This window comes from Leopardus geoffroyi, chromosome C2 (genome assembly GCF_018350155.1).
Source record: "Leopardus geoffroyi isolate Oge1 chromosome C2, O.geoffroyi_Oge1_pat1.0, whole genome shotgun sequence".
NCBI lineage: Eukaryota > Metazoa > Chordata > Mammalia > Carnivora > Felidae > Leopardus > Leopardus geoffroyi.
Window position 1 is genome coordinate 38,091,618 of NC_059333.1, and position 16,979 is coordinate 38,108,596.

Consider the following 16,979-nt stretch of genomic DNA (forward strand, 5'->3'; position numbering starts at 1 on the left):
ACTATGGTGGTACATATAGTTCCTCTTGTTAGAAAAATACTAATTTTAAAAGGTATTTGAGACATAACATCAAAAGTGTAGTGTAAAGAAGACCATGCTCAAAAAAAAAAAAAAAAAAAAAGAACATAAAATAATTTCTTACAAGCACCCAGGAGAGGAGAACATCTAGAGAACTCAGTTAAAATCAGATTGGTAAGAGATTTTAATACCATGCTGTAAAAAATGAAGTATATTGTGTGGGCAATAAGTGTATCATTGGTGGTTGTAATAAACCCTTATTTTTAAGTTTATGAAGAGTATCAAAGATTAGGTAAGTAAAGATAAACATCCTAGACTGCAGTTCTTCACTACTAGGTGGATAAGTTCTACTCAGAACTTTGATGGCTTAAACCAAGGGAAAACAAGTGCTCTGGTGGTGTCTTCAGTGGTAGCCTCAGACAGACTCAGCACGTTGACTTTGAAACGACCTTACAGAATGCTAAAGCTATAAGTCACCTATAAGAGAAACATAGCCCTGGCTCCAAGACAGATGACAGATAGGGTACTATTTTTGACATCCCCAAGAGAATGTAGTGAGAGTAGTCTTCTGAACTTCAAGGTGGGAGAAAAGAATCCACAAGGGTTCTCTAGAGAAGATGCTCTATCTTTTTTTTTTTTGGCTGGGATAAATCTGGAGACAGTTCCCAGCAGTACTGTGACTAATGTTCTTGGAAGGAATCATCTATATATTGATCCAAATAAAGAATATTTATTTTAAGATTGGCATCCAACTACTCTTGGTGCTCCTCAGGAGAAAAAGGGAAAATATGATGGTCCTTATTGGAAATAGAAGCATATGTTATCCAAAATACTTAACAGTCTTTTGTATTATCTAAACCTTGATATAAATCAGGAGTAATTAAAATATAAACAAAAAAAGCTTTTTTTCTTATAATATGCAGCATAACAGTTAACATAGATAACATTTGGAAAGATAAATTCACATTATCAATGATTATATAAGCTTATTTACAATAGTAATATATGACATATTTAGACATGCCATGTCTACTCTGTACATCCCTCCCCTAGTTATAATGCTGATATTTTCTTGACCAAATGAAAATGGAACACATTACTCTTGTTTCTGTATGATAAAACATGAATTTCCTCCACAATGGAGCCTCTGAGGATTTAGTAAGAGCAGTTGAAGAGCTGTGAACTGCACTTAAGCATCTTTAAAATAAAAGTCTTTAATAAATGGAAGCCATTTGCTTCCAGCTGCTCTTAAGGACAGCAGCCCTCAAGGGGAGAAAACACAAAAATGAATGGATGCTTAATAAATATTTGTTGAATTGAATTGAGTAAGTAATTGATTATTCTTCAGCCACAGAAGTCATTCTGGAGCTTTTAGAAGGAAGGTGGTATGGCAATTTAGCTTGATCTATGTGGCATTTATTAGAGTGCCTGATAGGTAGAAGGTCCTGCTATGGTAAGACAGTATACATCAGAAGGGATTTGATACGACACAGGCATGAGAATATGGTTGCAGGGACATAGTTGCTGGCAATAAAGAAGATTTTAAAAAGTATTTTAAACTAGAATAGAAGGAGGTGGCAGTTGCTGACATCTGATAAATCCTTAGATTTGTTATGAATATTATTTTTTTCTCTTTCCCCTTGAGACTGGGAAATGAGACAAATCCACTGAAATTATCATCTTGGAACATCTAGGAAAGAGCTTAAAATTGCCTTCCAGAGCAATCGTGGAATGGTGCGACTGGTCACAAACTAGATTTTGAAAAGAAAATTTACAATACCACACAATCTAAAGTTCAGAGACTAACCAGATAACATTATGACATTAGCAACCCCCACCATTTTTTGTGAAAGAGAATTTTTTATTACTTCTACGTACAGAAAAATCAACAGTGTACACTTAGTCCGGTTTGGTGACCAATTCTTTAGCCTTTGCCTTTTCCAACTTGGCAATGTGAGGCACCAACTTTGGACCCAGAATGTTGCCTCCCAGGTGAAAGCAGATCTCATCATATCTGCCAGTGTCATTGGTCTTGATGGTTTCCACCAGTCTAGCCAGAGCTCCTTTGTCTTCTGAGTTAACCTGTGTGAAGGCAACAGTGGTGCAGCCTTCCAGTGGACCAGATGCCCCTGGCCTGTCCTTCTAGATGATAAAACAGTAGGGAACCCTCATTTTACTACCCAAGGCAGGCAGGAAGACAACCAGCTCAATGGGATCTACATCATGTGCAATCACTTCCAGCTGGGCCTTCTTATTTTCCACCAAGGTGGTGACAGTATTAACCTCAGCTTGAAGGACAGGCAATCTCTTAGTGGGGACATCCCCTTTGCCAAGAGTTTTCTTCTCAGCCCAAGCCAACAGTCTCTGCTTGTTCTCTTGCTTTGTCTCTGGTCTGTATTTGTGAGCCAGCTTAAGCATCTGAGTGGCTATTTCGTGGTCCAGGCCTGGGTGAACTGGTTAATCATGGGAGGCACTTTTAGACCTTTATAGAGAATATCCCTTTGCTTCTGAAGCCAGATGTAGTGGGGCCATTTGGCAAAGCAGGTGAGGCCCCTTTGGGGCTGGATGTCCTGTCCAGTGCCAAAATTCTTGGGCCTTTTCTCAAACAGAGGACTGACCACCTTCTTCATGACAGCAAGGGCTGGGACCATCTTTTTCTCCTTAGGTTTCTTTCCTTGAAGCATCTCGGATGGCTGGAGGAGAGAGTGCAAATCTTCAATTAAAAACAAATTTCATAATAAGAAAAATCTGTAGAAACATTTTTACCTTCAGGCATGCTCTTTCATTATACTCATCATAATTTATTTCTTTACATAGTTGAATGGCTGCCCACAGAAACATTTAGGGCAATGCTTTTCAACCACAGCACAATTAAGATTTGGGGCTGGATATTCCTTGTATTGAGGACAGTCTCATTCACCTTAGAATGTTAGCAGTGCCCGCGGCCTGTACACACTGGATGCCAGTATTAGACCCTCCCAGTCCTGACAATCGAAGATGTCTTCAGATACTACCAAATGGCCCCTAAGGGACGCTGACTAGGCTGACTGATAAATTACATGTATGTACTTGTATTTAGTTGTGTGTTTATAGTATAGAGCTAAAATGACAGATAATTTCTATGAATATATTTAAGGAAGGTGAGTTTTTTTTTGCTTTAATATACTTTGAAAAATTGTAATTGTGTTAGTGTTTGTAGAATGGCTACTATATGAGGTGTCTCCTTATGTTCTTGTAAAATAATTCAAGTTGCTTTTATAGTGAACACCAATTAAATGGAAGGCACTGAACTAGAGTCTTTATACACATTATTTAATTCTTAAAAAAAATATGATGGAATGTACATCTCACAGTTAAGGAAACTGATGTTCAGGGTCCTAACCCAGAACCCAAAGTCAGCTCTTCTTATTAAAACATACAGCCTTTCTTTGTAATGAAATTGCATGGTTTAGGAAGTGGGAAGAAAAATTCTATCATATCTATGTTTTGTAGGCCACCAAGATAATATTTAACCTACTATTGTTTTAAAGATTGCCCAATAGTTAGAGACTTTCTATTCACTGAAATTTTAAAACAATGTAATATCAATTATTTTTCCAAAAATACTTTTTTTATGTTTTTTTTGAGAGTTCTCCCAATAATACAACTCAGATACGAAATAGAAATGTCCCATCATAAGTTTTAGGAACCTCTTTACTAAAACTATATTAAATTTGTTATTTGAAGGAAAATATTGGATTATTTTATTCATTTGTAATTTTGTTTCTTTGTCATTTAGTAAATGCTTAACTTGCTGATTTATGAACCTTCTCTTGCCTGAAAGAGCCAAGGTAAATTGCAATTGGCAGTTCTGTAAAGGAGTCTAAATTATTTTCTTTCATGAGTAATATGATAAATTGAAGTGTAATTGATGTTCATTAAAAACTAATGTGGATTTTTGAAGTGCAGAAATAGAAACTCTTGTCTAAAAAACATAGTAGTTGAAAAAAGTAATTTCAGTGGATTTTTAAAAAGCATAAACATATTCCTTTATCAGATCTCTGCAGACCTTTAAGCTTTGTTATAGTATTTTATAGCTATATAAAGTAATTGTCATATTTCATTGAAATAACATACACTTTTAAAAAATATTTTAACATATCTGAATTGTGAAGCATCCCTAGTGTATCAGAGTTTAATCGGTAGTATTTTTCTCTTACAAGTACATAAAACAGTGACGTGAGTTACAATTGATGTTTAGATTCAATAACTTATAAAATTTAATGAGATATATCAAAACATGTCAATGCTTAAAATTTTGATCCTAGAAATATTAATTCATATGTTAAATAATTTAGTTAATGACATTAAGTGCTAATTATAATTTCTATTGGATATGATTTAATTTCTATAGCAGAAGCCTATGAAAGACACATATCTGTAAAATATTTTCAGCATAACTTTTCTTTGCTGTCATATTTTAACAAATTATTTGTTGTTTTTGTCTAAATACTATATGCATGAACAAACCATTTTGATAGCTGATAAACCTTTTCAGAAATACATATTTAAGTAACCACATAATTACTATATATCAACGAGATAAGTTTATCAGTTCCAGTTGTGGATTTTGACTCATTGTAAGTACACAAAATATATTTTTTAAAATATGAGAATGATAATTTTTTGAAGATATGATTATTTACGTATTTGCTCAGGATATTTTCTGTTGATTGTTTTCTATAGTATAGGTACAGGGATTTATTATACTGTTATATAGTTCATATAGTTAGACATTTTATTTTCAGAATATCTGAAATTCAATATGTGTATTTCTTTTTTTCATATTTGTTTGCTCATAAAAATATCCTGTACATGTCAATCAGTGTAACCTAGTTTGAGCAGAAATATTATTTTAGGATTACATTTGGTTATCTGTCTTTTTCTAAGCATGAAAAGCCCTTGATATAATATCTTTTAAGCAAGCATTTTAAAAATGAAGAGCAAATAGACAAGGGTTTTGAAGTTTGAATCTGTTGACGCAGAAAGTTAGCTATTGATATTACATATATTCAAACTAATCACAATTTATGGAATTAACTGTAAGTGAAACCATGTAGAATGGCATTTCATGCTTTTGGTTTTTTGTGACTTGAAAGGGAGTTGTTTTCCTCTGACAGATTACAGAGGATTTGGTATCAACTTTCCATTTCTCAAATTTAGGTTGCAGGTTTTTTTTTCTTTTCTTTTCTTTTTCTAAGTGACAAGTGGAAGGAGTCCAAACCTTGAATAAGTAATTTTGCATACCCGATAATCAAAAGTTAAAGTGAATCAGGGATTTGAAATAATTATTTAGGTAATTTAAGTTCCAATCAGTAGCTCATTTTGATAGAAAAATCTATTATGCTTATCAGGAGGACACATTAAATAATTGATATGCACTTATGTTCTGAAGTAAACAATGTACAAAACTTGTTAGATACTACTTTGCCTGTCCTCCAGAAGCTTACTATTTTAACAGAAAATGCATGGGTGTGCATAGGCACAGATAAGTAAAGATGGTCCTTTTAAAATGATAAACACTTATTTTCTCTTAATTTCTGTGAGTCAGGCATCTAGGCAAGATTTAGCTGGGACCTCTGGTTGAAAGGCTCTCTCAAAGCTGTATGATCAAGGTGTAGGTTAGGGTAGCAGTCATCTCAAGGCTCAAATGAGGTCCATGTCCAAGCTCACTGTGTCACTTGACTGTTGACACAGGTCCTGTTGACACAGGTCCTCCATGACTATTGTCCAGAGATTCAATACTCTATTGGGCAGTTCACACATAACAGCTGGTTTCCCTCAGCAAAAGCAAAAGAGAGCCAGAGAGAGTGAGCAAGACAAAAGGCAGAATATTTTGTAACCTAATCCTGGAAGTGACATCCTATTATTTTATACATTGTATTCTTTAGAAATCAGTCTCTAGGTCCCAACCACCCTCAAAAACAGAGGAATATTCAAAGACAAGGAACACTAAGGGTCATTTTAGAGGCTGTCTGCCACAGAGTTCTCAGTAGGATGTCTGTTCTCTTCTAAAGCTGAAGTTTTTATTTTCTTTATGTGATTATGTACTTTTTTCCCTTAAAAAATATCTCTTGTTTTCTTTCGCCACATCTTTTTTTCTAACTTCTGTGAAGTTTTGTAACTACTCTTTTCAATCATCTTAAACCAGAAACCTAATAGGCACATGCATCTGTTGAAATTGACACTCTTTGCCTTACCCAATGTGTTGTATTTGAATGCCTTGGCTGTATTGGGTTTGGACTTAAAATGAATTAAGGAAATTACAAGTGAAATTTGCCCGTGAAATTATATTATTCCCTAAACTCACACAAAATCAATGCCTGCAGAAATTTAAAAGGTGATAATTTTGAGTAGGGCATTTTTAAAGAAGGCAGAGAAAAGAAGTGGTAGGAAGTATTGAGCAAATTAATGTACATCAAATCTGAATCATTGAATGTAACAAGGGAATGTGTCCTCTTATATGCTGCCATCTTCAACTTGTGGAATGCAGTGATTATTATTTCGTACTAACTTCCATAAGTTTTAATTTCCCCTGATGAACTAGGATTTATTGTTCTCATAAAGTTTTCTTAATAAATGCAATGAGATTGGTAACTGTGCCAATTAATTAGTCAGGTACATATAAAATCCCTAGTGTTTATTTAATTTGATCTTTAAAAAAGAGTCAAAATACAGATATGTAAAAAGATAAAATGTGTAGTGACTATTTTTTTTATTTCAAATTTTACTTTTAGAAAACAGAATTGTATAGGTTATTGTGCTTTGTTATCAGTATAGGTAAATGATATTATGGGCAAACACATATATAAACAAAGAGAAGTCCTTAGAACAGATACTGGCCAGGAAGCTAACAATTATCATTGTAAAATTAATAGCTATGTAAAGTTACATCCTTTTAGGGTTACCTATTACTTTCTTTTCATATAACCTAATGCAAAATCTTGCTCTGTATCACATTTTCTTTTATTCGTATACGTTTAGATAGCTCATACCTTTTTTTTTTTTTGAGTCATTCATCAATAGTGATGTATTTGTGATATATACAATCTAAGTAGATTGTAGTTTAATTACATCACAGCATCTGATAACAAAGCAATGGCTCTAGGGGTGCCTCAGAGGCTCAGTAGGTTAAGTACTCGACTCTCCATTCCTGCTCAGGTCATGATCTCAAGCCTCCTGAGACTGAGCCCCGTGTTGGGCTCTGCACTGACAGCATAGTGAGTGCTTGGGATTCTCCCTCTCCCTCTTTCTGCCCCTTTTCTGCTTGTGTTCTCTCTCTCTCTCTCAAATTAAATAAATAAACATTAAAAAAATCAATGGCTCTGAATAAAGGCACAATAAGGGCAGAGACTTTTTCAGTTTTACACTCCACTACATATCCAAATAGCTGTTGAATGAATGGATGAATGAATAAATGAATGTATAAATATGTCACATGACTAATTGAGGTATAAGGCATATTAAATTCAGAAAACCTAAATGATTAACTTTTCCCAAATCCTCGTCAGCAGAGATACTGTTTTCTTAATTTTTGGAGCAGTTTATTTTTTTTTTTTAATTTTTTTTTTATTTTAATGTTTATTTATTTTTGGGACAGAGAGAGACAGAGCATGAACGGGGGAGGGGCAGAGAGAGAGGGAGACACAGAATCGGAAACAGGCTCCAGGCTCTGAGCCATCAGCCCAGAGCCCGACGTGGGGCTCGAACTCATGGACCGCGAGACCGTGACCTGGCTGAAGTCGGACGCTCAACCGACTGCGCCACCCAGGCGCCCCTTGGAGCAGTTTATTTTAACTAACAGAAAACTTGTGACCTCTGGAAGGCCTCCATATGCAGATTCATGCTATGGAAGAGCTGCTTCTGTACAGAGAATAAGACGAAGAAACTATATTTCACTAACTACACAAAACACATCTAACTTTGTTGTCACAATGTCTCATAAACTCAATTGTTCATGTGAAATGTAATTTTACTTGTAAAATGATATATTTATTGACAACTTATAATAAATCATTCATACTAAGAGAAAAATACATCACATTGTCGAGCATAAGAGCAGAAATTAGAGGCCCATCAAATCAACTTCAGGGTATACTAGATGGCACAATTATGATACACAAAATTGAATCTTCAAGATCTGAAGTAGTACTTTGCTGGGAAATTCTAACGTTTCTTGCTCAACTTTTAAACAAAAGAATTGAATTTTAGAATTCAATTGTTTGGTAAAAACAGCACTCATCTTCCCGTTATTCTCAGTAGTGTATTTCTATGTGTCCTGTTGACATTGAAATCATTTGGGAAATACCAACTTCTTGTTGTTGTTGTTGTTGTTGTTGTTGTTGTTGTTGTTGTTCTCCTCCTTAGGCGTTCACAAGCACTTATCTTCCTTAGTCATCCCTAAGAGAAGACACTGAGTACGTGGCATGTACTAAATGCCTTGTTACATGCCATGTGGGCTGCCAAGAAGTGCAGGAGTAGGAAGGAACCCCAAAGAGATTTCAAGTGGGAATGCAGATAGAGAGTTTCAGAATAAGTGTGTAACCTGTTTCAGAAAGTGAACAAGTAGGGACTGGTGTAAAATGGGAAAAGGTGGAAATATTTGTGAAGGAAATGGGAAGTTATGGTTTTTACCATGCACTTCTCATGCTGATATCACTGACGTGGAGCAAGAGAAGAGGAGGAGAGAAAAGTGGGGCCAGCATGGAACCATAGGATTTAACTTATTATAGGTTCATGTTGTAGAACAGACAGTTAAGACAGGCCTTTTTTTAAGGACTGTAAAAAGACCAAATTTGACTTAGATGTGTAAGACAACAGAGAACAATTACAAGTTATTTTAAGATGAAAGCAGCATTTAAAGAACACAGTCTGGCAGGATAATGAATGATGGATTGTTAGGCAGTAAATTAAGAGATAGAGAAACTATATGGAGAAAGGGAGATGCTGCAGCCTTTCATGGTCAAAGTAAGGAGGGTTTGAGGTTCCGGAAATAATGACAGTGTAAATAAGGAAGTATGGCTATACTGCTAAGAAACTTGATATGGCAAACAGGTATTAAAATACAAGAGATGAGGTATATTCTGTAGGATTCACAGGATTTTGTAAATTAGTTGTAGGACTCCAATTTTTTGAACTGAATAGTTAGAAGAAGGATGATATCAAGGGTATGATAGCTCCTTTTCCTCATTTCAATGTCTACTTTAATGCTGAGGTGATAGATATTGAGCAGTGATCATATTCATAATAATTGGCAAATTTAGCATGGACAACTCACTGTTTTTAACCAAGAATTTTACTTTTCTCCAAAATCTGCTTCTCTTTACATGATAGAATGTCCTGATATCTCATTCACCTTGTTTCAGGGTATGAACTTACCATGATTCCCATTATTCCTACATTTCCCTCAAACACTAGTATCCCTGCTCCACAACCCTCCATCCCATTGCTACTTTCCTTGTTAGGACCCTTACTCTTTCTAACCCAGGCTGCTACAGTCGCTGTCAGACTTCTTTCCTCACTTCCAGTCTTTTCCCACTACAGTGCATTCTCCAATGTGATGTAGGAAGATACATCACAGATCTGATTATGTCATGCCCAGCTTACAAAATATGTCACCTTCTTGTCCATAGAATAATTCCCAGTTCCCTAGGGACAGAAAATATCTTCTTATCATCTCATACATTCAACAAATGCATCCACTGAACGCCTTAAAATGTACCACACACTGGCTATGAAAGCTCTGGAAAGCAAAAGTTGACATTGTCCCTGCCCCTGTGGAACCTAAAATACAGTGGAGGACACAGATACTAATCAAATAATTACACCAAAAATGTAAAATTGCAGCTGTATGAAGTACTGTTGAGAAGTTTGTGAAATTGGGACTTTACCCCAGTAGGGAAGTCAGAGAAGAATCTCTGTAGAAGTATTTCAGGAACTAACATCTGGAGCATAGGTTGGTTGGCAAAAGAAGAAAGTACTAGGTTTATCATAAAGTAGGCTCCTAGGGAGAAGAGCACCTGTAAAGTCCTGTTGCATGCAGAAATATGCCAGGTGAGAGGGACTTCAACATTTTCACTGAGTCTGGACCAGAGAGATTTATAGAGCAGAATCTCACAAAATAAGGCTCAAGAGAGGAGAATGGAATACCAAAGGTTTATAGACTAGTGAGTTTATTCTGAACCATTGGGAAACTAATGAGACACTTTATGTAAGAGGGTGGCATGATCAGAAATGCATTTAGAAAAGAACACGTATGGTGGGTTTGCAGGGAATGATCAATCTGGGCAAAGCCAATAGGCAAATGGGTGTTTGCTAGGACAATGTGATGACAGTGGTGATTTTAAAGATTTAAAAAGAAAGAAGTTTTTGTCTGATGACCGAAATACAATAAATGCCTATGTCTGACTATCGTGTTGATGAAGGAACAATATAAACAGTAGAAATAAGAATTAAAAAAATAAGGAGACAAAATGAAATGACTTGGAAGTTAGAATGTCATAGAGGCTGTGGCAGAAAGAAATCTATGTCTGTTACGGCGCATTTGGAATCCTCATGCATGAGAAACATCATGCTTGCTACCTAGGAATCCATTCTCTCAACAGCTTTGTGATACAGTTTAAGAAGCTATGCAATCCCAGCTTTCCAGGAGGCACCATATCGTATTTTCATGAAGTTTCGTCTGAGAACTACCTGCATTGCTATCATCAAATGTAAATAAAAATATCTCAAGGACAGAGGCAGACCCCTGATTCTGCATTTTTAACAAGTCCTGCTAGTCTTCTTGATGGAATCTAAACTTTTAGAAACAGTGAGAAACATACTAGAGCATGGATTTAGTGTTAAAAGTACTCAAAGTGTGGCACGTATCACAAATGCACATGCTGAAAACATTGGAAAACCTTTGTGCAGATAAATTTGGAAGGTAAATCTTAGTTGCATAGCTAGGCTGATGGCATTGTAAAAGTTACTTAATTTCTGTGGATTCCAGTTGAAGAGATTTGTGTTTTGGCTTTTCCAAGTCTCCTGCCTCTCATTAATCAAAATGATGTCCCCTATCTGTCTCAGTTTCTTGCCCCATCTCTATGAGAAGCTTTGGGGAATCTAGTCTCTTTGAGTCCCAAAGGGTCTGGCTTGAGAATGGTAAAACTCTGTGTTCTCCACCTAAGGTCCATACTAACTTGTGGGATACTGAAACAGTGGTGGCCTTCTGTAACACTCAGCAGACTGCTGATCTGTAATGTGGGAAGTGCTTAAACTAGTTTTGATGCATGAAGCATTAAGAAGAAGGAGATTGTCTTCCTCTATTGTATTCAAATTATTTTAAATTTTGCAAATGGTTAAATCCCACCCAGGAGTTTTTAGCCATTTTATCATAAAAAGAGGTAATGGATTTTTGACAATAGAAACAAGCCACAACAACCAGAAACACAAGCACACACAAACACACGCACACGCACACGCACACACACATCCATACATACACACACATTTTGTAACTGATTGGAAAACTGTCAGTCCATAGAACTGAGTTAAAAGTATCTAATTATTGTAAAAATACTACTTGCAATCGGGGCACCTGGGTGGCTCAGTCGGTTAAGCGTCTGACTTCAGCTCAGGTCGTGATCTCTCAGTGCAGTTTGGGAGTTCAAGCCCCGAATCAGGCTCTACGCAGACAGCTCAGAGCCTGGAACCTGCTTTGGATTCTGTCTATCTCTCTCTGCTCCTCCCCTACTTGTGCTCTGTCTCTCTGTCTCTCTTTCAAAAATAAATAAATATTAAAAAAATAAAAAAAATACTGCTTGCAGTCTATAGCAAAGTAGGCTATACATTTACATATATGTGCTAAAAAATCAGTGACAAGTGTATGCCTGCCTAAAACTCTTAGGCTTATAACAAGTCAGATTTCTTTTTGTTTTTGATAACAGCAGAAAATGGTTTTTAAAAAAGGTTAAATATTGGTTTATCACATGACAGTGAGCTATTTAATAATTGATAAAAAATGTAATGGGGTATGAAAACAATTGTCATTTTAAACAGGACTATTTCAATATCTGAAGTATAATGAGGGATACAATAATTTTTATTTTCAAAATTAATAAAAATTTCACCCAAATAATCTTGAATACTATTGTTCCCTGGATAAAAATTCAATCTGAAACTGACAATTACACACATGGCAAATCTTTATACTGGGTTAGAGTGTCCCCAGCAGGTGGTTTACTTATGATTAATGATTTACAGTTCTTGAATATTCAGATTGGTAAATGTGCTGGTGCTTTTTAATTGCCAAACTCTTATTACCCCAGCTTGCCTTATGACAGCTTGCCTTCATTTTAAACATGTTGTTTTTGAACATGATTTAAAATGAGTGCCAAAGTATGAGGTGTCTTCATGCATTGACTGCTATGGGCAAACACACTGTACATGCTTTTTTTTCTGTGTTGACAAAAAAAATTATAATTTTCTGATAGCTTGTTCAGTATATTCAGATTTTAAAATGACAGTGACTACTAGTTTTCTGTATCTCTTCCATCATAGTTTGTCATGAGTTACAACTCAAAGCATAATCAAATACTTATTTTATTATAATTTATAAGATGCTTATATTTTAAAATTGTAACTCGTCAGGGGACTAGTTCAACTTTAATAATACTTGGCAAAATTGAGAACATATAGAAGACTTATAAAGAGCTTTACAGATATAACATGATTTATCCTAGAAAAGATAAAATAAAGCAGTGTATTGATTTTTATTTTGAAGTACATGAAGGCTTGTTTTGGTTGATAATAGACATGAAATTGCATAGGAAAACTCAGTGTGTGGAAAAAACCCTATTCTTAGAAGACCTTGACACCTATTAATTATCATCTGGAAAAAGTCATTTAAACATCTCTAAGTTTTTGTTCACTAATCTGTACACGGAAGCTAAAAATACTGCCTTAATTATATCAAAGGTATTTTTTGAGAATCAGATGATTCAATTTCCTGCTAAATTTTGTGGGCATGATGTAGGCAAGGACCATCTTGCTTTATTTCCTTTGTAGGTAATAGGTACTTCAGTGTTTGCTAATGAATGAATGACTCAAATTAGATGGTAAATAAAAGTAAATTACAAATAGTTTTTAAAGCATTGTGTGACTTTAAGTAAAGAAGGAAATCTTTTTTTCAAGTTTACTTATTTATTTTTGAGAGATGGGGGCGGGGTGGAGGGAATGTGCAGGGGAGGCGCAGAGAGAGAGGGAGAGAGAGAATCCCTAGCCTGATGCCAGACTCAAACCCATGAACTGTGAGATCATAACCTGAGCTGGACGAAATCAAGAGTTGGATACTCAACCAACTGAGCCACCCAGGTGCCCCTAGAAGGAAATCTTAATGGGCCTAGGGTAAACCTTTTTCTATGTTTTAGGACAACCATTGGCAGTTGTTAATTATGGAAACTCTCATACTCATAATAACTTGGTAAGAATCCTTTTGTTTCTTTTTGTTTTCAATCTTGAAGAAAAAAAAATCAAATATATTGTGTTCTTATTTTACACATTGCACATATATTTACTGAGTTACTGGAAGAAAGAAAAACAACAACATGAATTTGGTCTCATGGACTTATGTCCAGTTAAAGGTTAAAGAACACAAAACAATGTTAAATACATGGTTTTATAATAACAGTTGTGATCAATGCAGTGTACAATGGAGGTTTAACAAGTTGACTTAACCCCACAGCCTGCAAAGTGGAAAGCAATGTACCAGGAATATTATAAGTGGTTGTAGCCAAGAAAAATTTATTTTAGCATATAATTTGTGCCACTCTGTTTGGCACTAGGGATAAATGTAAGTAAGTAAGATAGACAGGTTGAGACAAACTTATGCCTATATATTATCTTCATTTTATAGCTGAGGAAATAAAAGCTCCAAGAGATTGGGTTTCTTGTCTAAAAACATACAGATAGTTTATTAACTGGGCACTCCCACCCAAATACATTTGACTCTACCATGCTGTTTCCTCTAATTCATTTAGACACTGAGTTGGGAAGTATTATTTAGGGACACCTCCATTTTTGGCATTAAATGTTGCTAGTGTAAATGACATAAGCATAAGAGAATTATCTAACTCTGTTGTTATGTTTTTTTAATGTCTATGTTTCTTAATGTCTATTTCTTATAATAGTGCTGCCCTGTATTTTACTTTTTTTTTTTTAATGGTGCCTTCTAAGAGCACATACACTGTATTTATATGGTTAAAAGTGTAATCTGCCAAAGTGATTGTTTGCATTGTCTGAGGGCCCATTACTGCTATAAAGAGATCGTAGACCCATCATCTGTATGATGTCTTTTGTCTTGGGGCAGGTTGCATTGCTGATCACAAGCTTGTCCTAGTTACCGCAATACAGTCAGTGGTATAACTTATTAAACTGCTTTTCTTTTATGCTTATCCTTTTTAGTATTTAACACAATGCATATGTTGAAACAAATTGGCCTAATTCATAGAAGTTATAATTTTATAATTATTCTCGAGTATTTACAGAAGCAATAGTATTCTGAAATATCCTAGCATTTTTATAAACACTTATTATCTATCACTTCACATTTTTAAATATTTGTTGGTATACAATTTTTAACAATCTTAAAATGACTATTTCCATTCTGTAGGAGAGATTTCTTTTAGTTATGCTTTCTTATATGGTCATATAACCTCTATCTGTGACTATTCACAACTTAATTTACCTTTCTTACATGTTCACAACAATGCTAATAGCATTTTTTATTTGGGGACTTTTTTTGGTTTGTGCTTACATTGCAACAATATCCCTCAATAAATATTATATATTAATTTAGGCATAAATCACACTAGTGTCATTTGGGTAACTTCATGTGACACAATAAAAGAAAATCATTTAATTTTTCACAGGTAATTTTGTTTGATTTTTTTTAAAAAGAATTTATTGGGGCGCCTGGGTGGCGCAGTCGGTTGGGCGTCCGACTTCAGCCAGGTCACGATCTCGCGGTCCGTGAGTTCGAGCCCCGCGTCAGGCTCTGGGCTGATGGCTCAGAGCCTGGAGCCTGTTTCCGATTCTGTGTCTCCCTCTCTCTCTGCCCCTCCCCCGTTCATGCTCTGTCTCTCTCTGTCCCAAAAATAAATAAACGTTGAAAAAAAAATTAAAAAAAAAAATAAAAAGAATTTATTGATTTATGACTTATATTTTAATTTTCACTGGCCATTTGATAAAATACATACATAAATATTAATATCTATATATACATACAAAACAATAGTAGTCATTAATCACTTCTTTAGTCTGTGAACAATAAAATATATTGATACTCTTATTGTTCGTGACTGCACTGAGATAAGTTCACTTATTTCTCCCCATGCGAATTAAATGTCTTCACTCTTCTTTAATTGCTATGTGCTTAATTTTCTTCCACTGCAGGAAGCCCAGCTATTTATAGGTTTAACTTCTATTAGGTTTTCCATCATTTGATCCTTACCGATCCATTACAATACATTGTGCTTTCATGATTCATGTTGTCTTACATTTATTACTACCACACTACCTGTTTTTTATGACATTTTTAATATGCACTGTGGTGTGCATAAAACATTAAATTAGCTAAAATGAGCAATTGGTGATTATATTTATATTCATATTATAATATGTCTATGCTATTATTTCTATGGTTTTCTAACTATGCATTAGTGTGTTGGAAGGAGAGCCAGAAAGGGTTTTTAAGGTCAATTATTATTGGGGTACAAATCTCCATTTGGATTTTCACAAACTCATATTTCATGGGCAATCCAAATTCTTTGAAGTGTGCAGAACATGTAAAATATGAGGTCTGTGTGGCATTTCCAATAACTGAAGTTCCTGTGGCAACTTTTATTAACAGAAGAAGAGTATGGATAAGATGAAGTGCATCTCATCTTTTTTTCAATTTACACCTGTTTGGAACCTAAATATCTTGAAGAAATGATCTATTACTATTAGCCATTTTCACTATTTGAATACATGTGTATATATTCTAACTTAACCCCACGTAAAAATAACTTCAAAGGACTTTTCTTATTAATAACCCTCTAATAAGTAATTAATGTTTATTCGTATTAAACATTATAACCATAATCTCATTGTTTTTATAAAACTGAAGATTTAAAAAAATATTGAATGATTGATTCTGCAAATGATTTAACCAAACTTTACATGTTTTTCTCTCATAGAACATTTTTTTTAAAAAAAATTAATGTTTTATTTATTTTTAAGACAGAGACAGAGCATGAGTGGGGATGGGGCAGAGAAAGAGGGAGACACAGAATCAGAAGCTGGCTCCAGGCTCTGAGCTGCAAGCACAGATCCAGACTCAGGGCTCAAACTCACTAACTGTGAGATCATGACCTGAGCCAAAGCTGGACACTCGACCAACTGAGCCACCCAGGGGCCCCACTCTCATAGAACTTTTAACTGTCAACTGCTGACATTACCATTTGTATTAGCTCTACCCAAGCAAAATAGGTTTTCTAACATACATATACATATACACACATGTATATATGTGTCTGTGTACATATATATACATACATGTATATGTGTGTATATATATACTTACATATGTATATACATATATATGTAGCTGTGTTTATTAATTTAGACTTTTTAGTCTGTTAAAGAAATACCATTCTCCTGTTTAATATGATGTTGTCAAAAATATCTTTTACAGCTCCTTTAAAACACATTTTTCCCTATTTTTATTTAATAGCAGACATTATGGATAATGTCTATAAAATTAGAAATACCTATAAGAAGTTTTGATGCTGCCGTTGAAATTTGACAATAAAATTCTCAAATAATTTTATTTCTTTGAAATAAAAGTGATGACTTCTTTAGAGCTGAAATAAATCTGTCTTGTATAGTTATATCATGGTATG

General features: G+C 34.8%; 1 protein-coding gene and 1 pseudogene across 3 annotated transcripts in view; one reads left to right on the forward strand and one right to left on the reverse strand.

The window, feature by feature from the left end:
- CADM2 (cell adhesion molecule 2) overlaps positions 1-16,979 on the forward strand; it is a 1,073,367-nt gene that overhangs the window by 222,136 nt on the left and 834,252 nt on the right. The gene's annotated exons all lie outside the window — the stretch shown is intronic.
- On the reverse strand, positions 1,149-3,084 carry LOC123610732 (annotated as a pseudogene).